Source organism: Herpailurus yagouaroundi, unplaced genomic scaffold (genome assembly GCF_014898765.1).
Source record: "Herpailurus yagouaroundi ecotype Mexico unplaced genomic scaffold, PumYag 211, whole genome shotgun sequence".
Lineage (NCBI taxonomy): Eukaryota > Metazoa > Chordata > Mammalia > Carnivora > Felidae > Herpailurus > Herpailurus yagouaroundi.
Genome location: NW_024412442.1, coordinates 3,351,836 through 3,362,464, shown reverse-complemented (window position 1 = coordinate 3,362,464; position 10,629 = coordinate 3,351,836). Strand labels below are relative to the sequence as shown.

General features: G+C 36.1%; 1 protein-coding gene across 21 annotated transcripts in view; it reads right to left on the bottom strand.

Annotated features, from left to right (window-relative positions):
• PCDH15 (protocadherin related 15) overlaps window positions 1-10,629 on the bottom strand; it is a 1,259,847-nt gene that overhangs the window by 416,517 nt on the left and 832,701 nt on the right. The window contains exon 1 of one of the 21 annotated variants that reach the window (XM_040454214.1): window positions 3,909-4,325. The exons of the other annotated variants lie outside the window; for them this stretch is intronic. The gene's annotated coding sequence lies outside the window, so the exon portion shown is untranslated. Of the gene's footprint in view, window positions 1-3,908; window positions 4,326-10,629 lie in introns of those variants that run through there. 21 annotated transcript variants of the gene reach the window in all.

Below are 10,629 nucleotides of genomic sequence, written 5' to 3'. Positions count from 1 at the left end.
TGGGATTCTTACTCTCTCCCTCTGCTCCTTCCCCTCTTGCAATTTTTCTCTCTAAAAACAAATAAAGACACCTAAAAAATAAAAGAACTGTAAGTATGAACTCAATCTAGCCTAAAAAAAAAAGTTCCAAAGAATTGTAAGAAGTAAGATAGACTTTCTGTGATAGTCTCAGGAGCAAGGCTGTTAATTTCACGATACTAGAAGGAAGGAAGAAGAAAAGTAATTCGTTTTGAGTCATTTACTTACACAATGACAGAAATAATATTTATAAGTAATATAAAATCATAAGCTTTTAAACAAATACTGAAGAATAAAATAAAAATTTAAACACAATGAAAACCAGATTACCATATACTGCATTAAAATTTAATAAAATTTAATTAAATGTTAAAGTTTATCATAGCTTTGTCACTATTATGATTTACATCATGTCCATTCCTAGAAAATACAGTAGGAAGCCTATTAACTTTTTTTAATGTTTAATTTATATACAGTTAAGGTTTATCAAATTAAATTCACTGCATTACTCTTAATTTTAGTAGTTTTTTTTTTTAATTTAAGAGAATCTTATGGGTATTCAGATTTGCCATCAATCACTGCCAAAATTTGCCTTTTATCACACAAAAAAATAGATTCATTTTTTAATCTTAGTAAATTCACATTAACTTCTAAAACATCTTAATAATGGTTCTTGTGGGCATCTCTGTGTGGATTCTTATGTTCTTATGTTTTTAAATAGCTTTAGGTTTCATCACCTACAATGTCTACTATTTGTTTTGACAGTTAACCTTCTAACAGGTACTTTATTTAAGAGCATTCTTTTTACCTAAATATTGACTATTTTTGTGGTCTTAGACTTTTAGAGCAAAGAATTGACAAAATTAGGAAACTATTTGGAAAAAATATATATATAAAATTTTAGAAGAAACTATAGATCACTATATACAAAATATGTGAGATCTTTTCTGTAGCCAATGGATAAAATAGGTAACCAATAGGTATTTAAAAAGATATAAAATTTCAATTATAGAAAATGGAAACATTTGTATGAAAAATATACAATACAATCAACAAATAACTTACATATTATGGGAAAATATTATTATTTACCAGAATAAGGCCTAAAACTTATAATAATACTAATATAAACTTAATAACAATACTCCTTTATATAGATAAAAAAATGAAATGACCAAGTGGAAAGATGGAAAAAAATTATGAATAGATAAATCATAGATGAATAAATCATGTGACCTATAAATATTTTTAAATGCTCAGATTCATTATATTTTTGGATATAATGGATGTAAGCAGTAAAATGATGTATCAGATCCTTATCCAAGCACCTGTAGGGATTTCCTATAGGTATTTCTTAAGAAGAAAGGCAAGGTACTTAAAACTGTATATATATAATGATTTTATTCTTTTTTTTTTAATGTTTATTTATTTATTATTTTTTTTTTTAATTTTTTTTTCCGTTTATTTATTTTTGGGACAGAGAGAGACAGAGCATGAACGGGGGAGGGGCAGAGAGAGAGGGAGACGCAGAATCGGAAACAGGCTCCAGGCTTGAGCCATCAGCCCAGAGCCCGACGCGGGGCTCGAACTCCCGGACCGCGAGATCGTGACCTGGCTGAAGTCGGACGCCCAACCGACTGCGCCACCCAGGCGCCCCAATGTTTATTTATTTTTGAAGGAGAGAGAGACAGAGCGTGAGCAGGGGAGAAGTAGAGAGACAGGGAGACACAGAATACAAAGCAGGCTCCAGGCTCTGAGCTGTCAGTACAGAGCCCGATGCGGGGCTCAAACTCACAAGCTGTGACATCACGATCTGAGCCAAAGTCGGTTGCCCACCTGACTGAGCCACCCAGGCGCCCCAGTATGATGATTCTTTTCTTAAGGAACAGAAACATACGTATTACACATTTTACTACACGAGTGTTAAGAATCAGATGTTAGAGTCCATATCCATCAGCGTGAGACAAATAGAATAAAGAGGAAGAAAGCAAAAAGAGAAAACATGCACAAAAATGATTTCCATAAATAAAACAGCAGGCATGAGTATGTGGGAAAGTATCTAATTTTATCTACATAAATACATAAATGAATAAAAATGATCATTACTGTGTGGTAGGATGTCAAGGAATTTTTGTTTCCTTCCTCATAGATTTTATTTCCTTCCTTATTATTATAACATGTAAAATTAATGAGAACAAAAGAAGGATAACATGGTGTTGAAGTAGTTTCCACCCAGAAGAAAGATCCAAGTATTTAAATTTCCTCCCTAGTTAAATTAAAGTCATGTATCCAACAAATCAAAGGCATTTACCCACTCTGCCCTTAAGAACCTCCATGCCAGTGGCAGTTGAACACCTTTTCCCTTCTCGTGACCCTGGTCTTTAGTTAGCATCCTTGGGTGGAGAAGCAATTGGTGAAAAGGTGATTCTTCTTTTGTAGACAAGAGGGGACGATGGAAACTTGCATGGTCAAGGCCTCAGAAACGGAACTGTGTGTTGTTGCCTTGAGCATGGCGTTTGCCCGTCAGAATGCTGGGTGCTGGCCTGAGGACAGCTCCTGCATTCTTCTCCCCAGGATGCGGGCTGTGAGAACAGGGTGCACCCCGATGAGGCACGAGCCAGGAAGACTGCTGACTCGTGTCTTTTCAGCACTGCCAACCTGGTCAAGGTGGAAGGAGATGTATGTGCTACGGGGAGTTAGTACTACTGCCCTCTTACCTTCGCTCTTACCTACAAATGTACTAAGTACCCTGCACTAGCAAGTGCGTGTTCACTGCTATTCAAGATGAGTATTGCAATTTCTGTGGCCCGGTGTAACACATGCTTATTTCTCACTCAAAGTTTAAGGTCTTACTTAGTGACCTAGGCTGGTGGAGGCACAAAGCACTCCCGTTTTCTCTTTATGGCTTCCCACGTTGCACTGGGGACAGAGTGGAAGATAGTATGAGAGACTGTGCCCAAGAGATGGGGTGTAGACTCTAGTAACTCCGCCCCTGATTTTACTCACTCAGTAACCATTTGCTGGAGTCTGGGCCGGATGCCAGGATTCAAGAAGAATCTTTAACGTATGCCCCAGCTTCTCATCACATATGTTTTACTGAGTGAAAGAGTTAGGAACCCCGATAACTGTGACTTGTACTCAAGAAAGTCTTCATTGATTTTAGCTGTTCCTTGATGAATAGGAGTTTCCAAAAATCTTCAAGGGAAGACTGTCTAGGACTTATGTACTTACTTATTTACTTACTTATTTACTTACTCATTCATTCATTCATTCATTCATTCATTCATTGGAAGAGCATGCCTTGCCTGCCTTACATGGCAGACACTTTCATCTCCTATCTGCCTTAGATGCAAACTAGTAACTGACACTGTCTCTATTTCCAAAAATCCTCGAAACATATCCTGCATGAAAATCTGAGCATCTCTCAGGAATTCTTCTGACACTACCGAGTGCAATAACATCTCTCAATATCGAATATTGCCATCATGGCAATTTGGAGAACGGGTAAAAAACGAACTTCAGTAGTTCAAGTTCTTCTCAGGCCATACATGCACAACTTTCAGCAAAGGGAGATAAATGAGAAACTGACAGAAAACCAGCCAATCTGTATTTTTTTAAGAAAAAATTGGGGCGCCTGGATGGCTCAGTCGGTTAAACATCCGACTTCAGCTTAGGTCATGATTTCACGGTTTGTGAGTTTGAGGCCCACGCATGTTCGGCTCTGTGCTGACAGCTCAGAGCCTGGAGCCTGCTTCAGATTCTGTGTCTCGCTCTCTCTCTCTGTCCCTTCCCTCCTAAAAATAAATAAACACTAAAAAATGCTCAAAAATTTAAAAACAAGGAAATAATACTGTTAAAGAGCATGTGTTTTTACTGAAAACATAACTGACCTTTTTGTCAAGTTGACAGTGGTGAGGTGTACCAAAACAACTTTGTAAAGAATGACGAATACAGTTTAATGAATCAGAAAGAAGAGGAAATGATACACTTTATTCTGGGAATGGTATCATGGGCACTGAAATTGAAAAAAAAATAGTTGAAATGAATTACATAGGCATTTGATCATAGTGCTTATTAAGTTGCTTTTTCTGTATCTGACAAGCTATTCAGAAGTCTCCAATGGAGAAACTGTGAAAGCCCAGTGCAATACGTTATAAAATATGATTCTTCACTCGGTATGCAGGTATAGTCTCACGTGAAATTCAGGCAAAAGTGAGGGATTCAATTGACAGTCCCATTTGTTACAATTTGATGATTGCGATTAAAGAGCCTTAAAATTTTTCTCTTTGACACTTCCTTGTTTCTTCACAAAAGCAGTCTATTTCAATTTCTTTAGTTTTCTTTCCTCTTAACTGTGGTGTTACCTATAAATATTGGGTTTCTCTTTTCCAGGAATAGGGAAACTACAGTTAACTGTTTCTGGATAACCACTTGAACGTATGGAAAAAAAGCCCATAAATATACTAAAAACTTCAAATTGTTCTGTACAGAGTTTAATGATTTGTATAATAAATTTGTAGATAATTGTGATTATGATTATGCCCAGGATAGTGCCTATAATTTAAAAATATGTCACCTGAAGTGAACTGCGGTACATTTTATCTCAGAGGTGTTCATTCTATTTGTCTTTGAATTCTTTTATTACCTTGTACCATGTGGTAATAAAATAAACTGGATTATTGGATAGTCCTTTAACTTTGGTCTTACATTAAATTCCCTGCTAGATGTTTATTCCTTTGGGGGAGGGTTATCTCCATCATCATATCCAATGCAGCAACCAACATGTTGCCTAGAACACAGTAGATTTTTGGTTATTGTCTCTTGATTAAATGAACACATTCAAAATTTTGAACATTCTTACTGTTTCAAGATAAACACTTCCCAAATTGGGCCAACTATTTTCTGAGTAGCCCTAAGAATTCTTTGGAAGAGGATAGGGATCTGTGGGGGAATGAAGCTATAAAGGCACTATTTCTTCCCCCAAAACTTCAATCAGGATATCTTCATTGTGGCTTAAAAAATCTTTTTTTATGATTATTTATTTTTTAGAGAGAGAGGTGCAGAGTGTGAGTGGGGGAGGAGCAGAGAGGCAGGAAGAGAGAGAGAGTCTGAAGCAAGCTCCAGGCTCTGAGCTGTCAGCATAGAGCCCGACACGGGGCTCTAACCCATGAATCATGAGATCATAACCTAAGCCAAAGTCAGACGCTTAACCGACTGAGCCACCCAGGTGCCCCATCCATTGTAATGAATTTTATGGGTGAAGTCAGAAAATAACAGCAAAAATAAACACCTAATATGTCAGATGTCTGTGGTGAAGGCCATCTTCCTGGCTGGTGGACAACGGCCTTCTCACTGTGTCCAAATGTGGCAGAGAGAGAGAGAGAAACCTCTGGTCGTTTCTTCCTTTTCTTATAAAAGCATTTAACATAAGAGGGGCTCACCATCTAAACCTAATCACTTTCCAAGGGGCCCTAACTCCAGTACAATCGCATTAACACTTAGTACTTTAGTGTATAAATTTTGGGAGGACACAGTTTGGGCCATAGCACATTACTCTCAATTTACACTGAAGCTGAGTGCATGCCCCTAATAGTGATTATCTACAACTTCTGTCTACATTTCTTCTTTTACTAATATTACCTTTGGATTAGTAAATTTCCGTTACTAAGATTTTATGTGAATTCTCAGTCTTTTCTATGAACTTTAATAGTCAAGTTGAATATAAATTATTTTCCAGTTATCCCTAAATTTCAACAGATGATCCTAAAAGAAACATCATTTAAATATTAGTTACTAAAGAAAGAGTACATCTACAATTTGATAAAATTTCCTTTCCTTTACATTGATAACTTATTGAAAATGCTATTATACATGCTTTTGTTCCAATTACTCACACTGTCAATGAGTATATGAATTGCCTGGGTATTTTATTTGCTTGTAAATTATTATACATATCCAAAATGTCCATCATATTATAAAGAGCAATGAGAATTTAAAATATTTATGAGTGAATCCCATGCAAACAGCTCTTTTTTTTCTAAAAAGTGAGGCACTGAGAAGATAATAGTCAGGGAACTGATTTTAATCTGACCTTCTCTTACAACTGTAGCTGTGGTCTGCCTTTTTATTTAATAAAAAATGTAACTTTATATTTCATTCACATTAACACATAGTTTTCTCTTTTTTTTAAATTTATTTTTGTGATTTATTTTTGCGAGACAGAGAGAGATGGAGTGTGAGGGGGTTAGGGGCAGAGAGAGAGGGAGACACAGAATCCGAAACAGGCTCCAGGCTCTGAGCTGTCAGCACAGAGCCCGACGTGGGGCTTGAACCCACGAACCGCGAGATCATGACCTGAGCCAAAGTTGTACGTTTAACCGACTGAGCCACCCAGGTGCCCCAATACATGGTTTTCTTACATATAAATACCAGATATTAATCAGATTCCCTTCTCCCCACCACAAATACTGCATGATTTTCCATGAGCACAAGATTTTATTTTTAGTCAGGTACTGGACTTATTAGCAAGTATTTTCTAAAGGTTCCTTTCTTTACCTATAGAATAAATATATGAAATACAGATGAATAATGATTCTCATATTGTTTGCTCTTACATCATGTAAGAGTTCCACCATACATCATTTTTATATTTATAAAACTTAATTAGAAAGAGAAACTGAGGAAAACTTTAAATTATATGTCTCTATCTCTATCTCTATCTATTTGGTCTTAGAATATTATCGGGGCATTGGCTAACAGAAATAAAATCTTTGCTCTGGCAGGTGCCCACCACCTAATGTGATTATCATCCTTAGAGCCGGATTGCACTACACTTATTCCCATGGAAGAATGAAAACCTGCTACCAGACCCCCTACCCAGGAGCAAAGAAATGTGAATCATCATTTAAATTCATGCCTGCTGATTTTCATAGCATTTAGGGCTCCAGGGACACAGAGGATATAATTTTAATTTTGTTTACAGCTATTCACAGATATATTTTCTATTTATAGCTAACTCAGATTCAATTAGGTAGCCTATTATTTGATTAATTATATAGCTATCAAATCATTCAGGGTTCTCACTGTTTCAACAACAGTGGAAAAATATTCTTTCACCACTGTATATATGCAGCTATTTATGGTCTAAATTAATATTCTGCAATTGATATTGAAATTAAAATGTTTTCTATTAGATATGGTAACATAATAGCAAGAAAACATTCTGAAAGTAAAGTCAATGGGAAGTTGTGAATATAAAAAATATTTTTAAAAGGTAATCCTTTTAATTCTGAGAATATAATTTATGGGTTAATGTTGACAGAAATATTTTGTTGAATATTTTAACATGAATCCTCATATCTATGCAATTCGATTGCAGACTCCTATAAAAAAAAAACTGGCAAAAAGCAATTAAAGACACACAGTATCTTTTTTTGGAAATTATGCTGACAGTACTTTTGAGTACTCACTATGCATGTGCCTACTTTTGAGTATTCACTGGTACAATTCCAGTTATTCATATTGCCAATGGATAACATGTGAGAGAGAATATTTTACAGAAGAGAGGGGCAGTGTTTTGTTAATTGATTACATCCTAAAGGATATGATCAAGTAAACACAATATTGATACCCACAGGGAATATAACCTAAAATTAAAATAATTTGATATTGCAGTAAATGAATGCAGTTTTTAAAAGTAAGATAGGTTTTCTCAAGTGGGACAGATAGATAGCATGATTTTTCTTACAATTATGCATCCTAAATTACACGAGACTCTTCTCTTGGCTAGCTTGGAGCAAACAGGAAACCTCTATATTCAAAGGAAGCAATTACCAATTTCAGTTTATATGCCACTCATAAAATCATACTAAACAGTGTAATAGAACTAGATATAAATTCACTTAATACATTTAAATTTCCATAAAGTGATAACAAAAGTGTTCTTGAAAGTTATTTTTGAGAATATTGACCAGAAAGGGGACAAATTTAATATATAAGAGAAAATATCTTGGCTAACGAATTGATCATCAGACTGTGTTGTTAGTGAGTTTAACAAAAAAGTTCACAGGTTAATCAAACTATTTAACACTGACCATATTCTATGATCCAAATGTAAGACACTTAAAAACTCGTAAGAGAGAGCCAGATAATGTCATATTTGTTAACTCAAATTAGACCCTTGTATATAATTGCAGTTCAATGAAAAATTCCAATGGAAATCATGTTATAGTTAGAACAGAATGACAGTGCAAATGCCACACAAAAATAAGGAAGAATCTATTGAATAAAGCAAAAAGTGAAATTGTATAGGAAATACACAAAGTAAAGAGAGGTAATGTTGAAGTAGAAATAAATGAAAGAGAAAAATGAAATAGTATGGTAAATTTAAAAAAACGTGGCTCTCTAAAAACACAAATTAAATAGACATACATGTAGCCAAATTGATTAAGAAAAAAGAAAAAGGACAGAAAGATAGAGAGCAGGATGTAAAACAGTGGATAAAAAGAGGGTCATTAGTCTAGGTGTAGCAGAGATTAAAAACAAAAGGCATAAGAATACTTTATCAACCTACTTTTGAATAAATAGATAAAAGATACTTTTTTTTACAAAAAAATAATTGAATAAACATGACTCAGGAGGATTTTAAAAGAAAAAAATTAACATACATATTTCATCAACCGAATGAATGAATGATTCAATAGTTAGCTAGCTAGCTAGTCAACAAATGGTCTTCCAAAAGAAGAGGCACAGATAGTTTGACAGGAGAACATAAACCACATTTCATGCAAGAACTCTCAGATTTAACTGCTTGCAATTTTAGGATAGATCAGCTACAATCCCGACTCAGAGCTTCATGCTGGCCATTTCCTCTGAAACAACTTTTCTCTTCCTTCTCTACTATCTGTTCCAATGTCCCATTCTCAATGAAGACTGACAAGACCACCCATGTAGTGTTCTATTATTTCCCTCAATTTTTCCCAAACCCCCTCAGGCTACCAGAACCGAGAACAGGGTCTGGGACATAATAAGAAGCAAACACTATATTCCGAATATGAGCATACATACCCATGATTCTAAACCTAAAGTAGACAGTAAAACAAATTATAAGTCAATTTCACTTTAGTTCTTAAGTACAAAATGTCAAGTAAGGCATTAGAAACCCAGTGAAATACTGTGTGTGTGTGTGTGTGTGTGTGTGTGTGTGTGTGTGTGTAGAAAATCAGCACAAAGACATTAAAAAAATTTTTAATGTTTTATTTATTTTTGAGAGAGAGAGAGCAAGAGAGAGCGAGCATGAGCAAGCAGGAGAGGGGCAGAGAGAGAGGGAGACACAGAATCTGAAGCAGGCTCCAGGCTCTGAACTGTCAGCACAGAGCCAAGTGCAGGGCTCCAACTCAAAAGCTGTGAGATCATGACCTGAGCCGAAGTCAGACGCTTAACTGACTGAGCCACCTAGGCGCCCCACAAACACATACTTTTTATCCTCAGAGTGAGGCGTGGGTTAATATTCCACAGTCTATTAATGCATTTCATCATCTTCACGGGAAGGGATTGAACCCCTAAACTATCTCAATAAATGAGGAAAATCTTTCAAACATTTATTATTCACTCATGATAAAAATTATTAACAAATTAGAAATAAATGGAGCTTTCATAATTGCCTGTAAAGTACATATTTATAAAACTGGGGTGCTTGGATGGCTCAGTTAGTTGTGTCTGACTCTTGATTTCAGTTCAGGTCATGATCCCAGGGTCATGGAATTGAGCCTCACATTGGGCTCTGCACTGAGCTTAGAGCCTGCTTAAGATTCTCTCTCTCTACCTCTACATTTCTCCCCTGCTCACTCTCTCTCTCTCTCTCTCTCTAATAAATAAAACAAATAACAAAAATAAAGTATTTGTAAAACCTATAGTATATATGTCATCTTAAAAATTAAATCCTAGAGACACTTCCTTTAAAATAACAAGAAGGTTGGGGCGCCTGGGTGGCGCAGTCGGTTAAGCGTCCGACTTCAGCCAGGTCACGATCTCGTGGTCCGGGAGTTCGAGCCCCGCGTCGGGCTCTGGGCTGATGGCTCAGAGCCTGGAGCCTGTTTCCGATTCTGTGTCTCCCTCTCTCTCTGCCCCTCCCCCGTTCATGCTCTGTCTCTCTCTGTCCCAAAAATAAATAAACGTTGAAAAAAAATTAAAAAAAATAAAATAACAAGAAGGCAAAGATGACTAGCAACATGGCTTTTCAACAAACAGTATAGTTTCAAGAGTGCAAATATATAAAGAAGTAAAAGACATCTGCACCAAAAAGAAAATATAAAATGACATTATTTGTAGGCAATCAAGTTGTCTACATAGAGATTACAAGAGAAGCTACAAAGGATTATGGTCGGACAGACATCAGCAAGTTGGATAAAAACGTCCTGTGAAATGCTCAAGGTGACATCGGCAGGATGGCACAGTAGGAGATACTGGCCTTCATTCCTCACACAAACAACTGTTAGATAGCTATCCATGAGCAAAAATAACTCTGGGGAGTTCAAGGGTCCAGTAAGAAGCCTCCAGCAACACAGTGCAGCAAAACCCAGAGCATAAACCCAAGGCAAGTGTGGGTGGGGA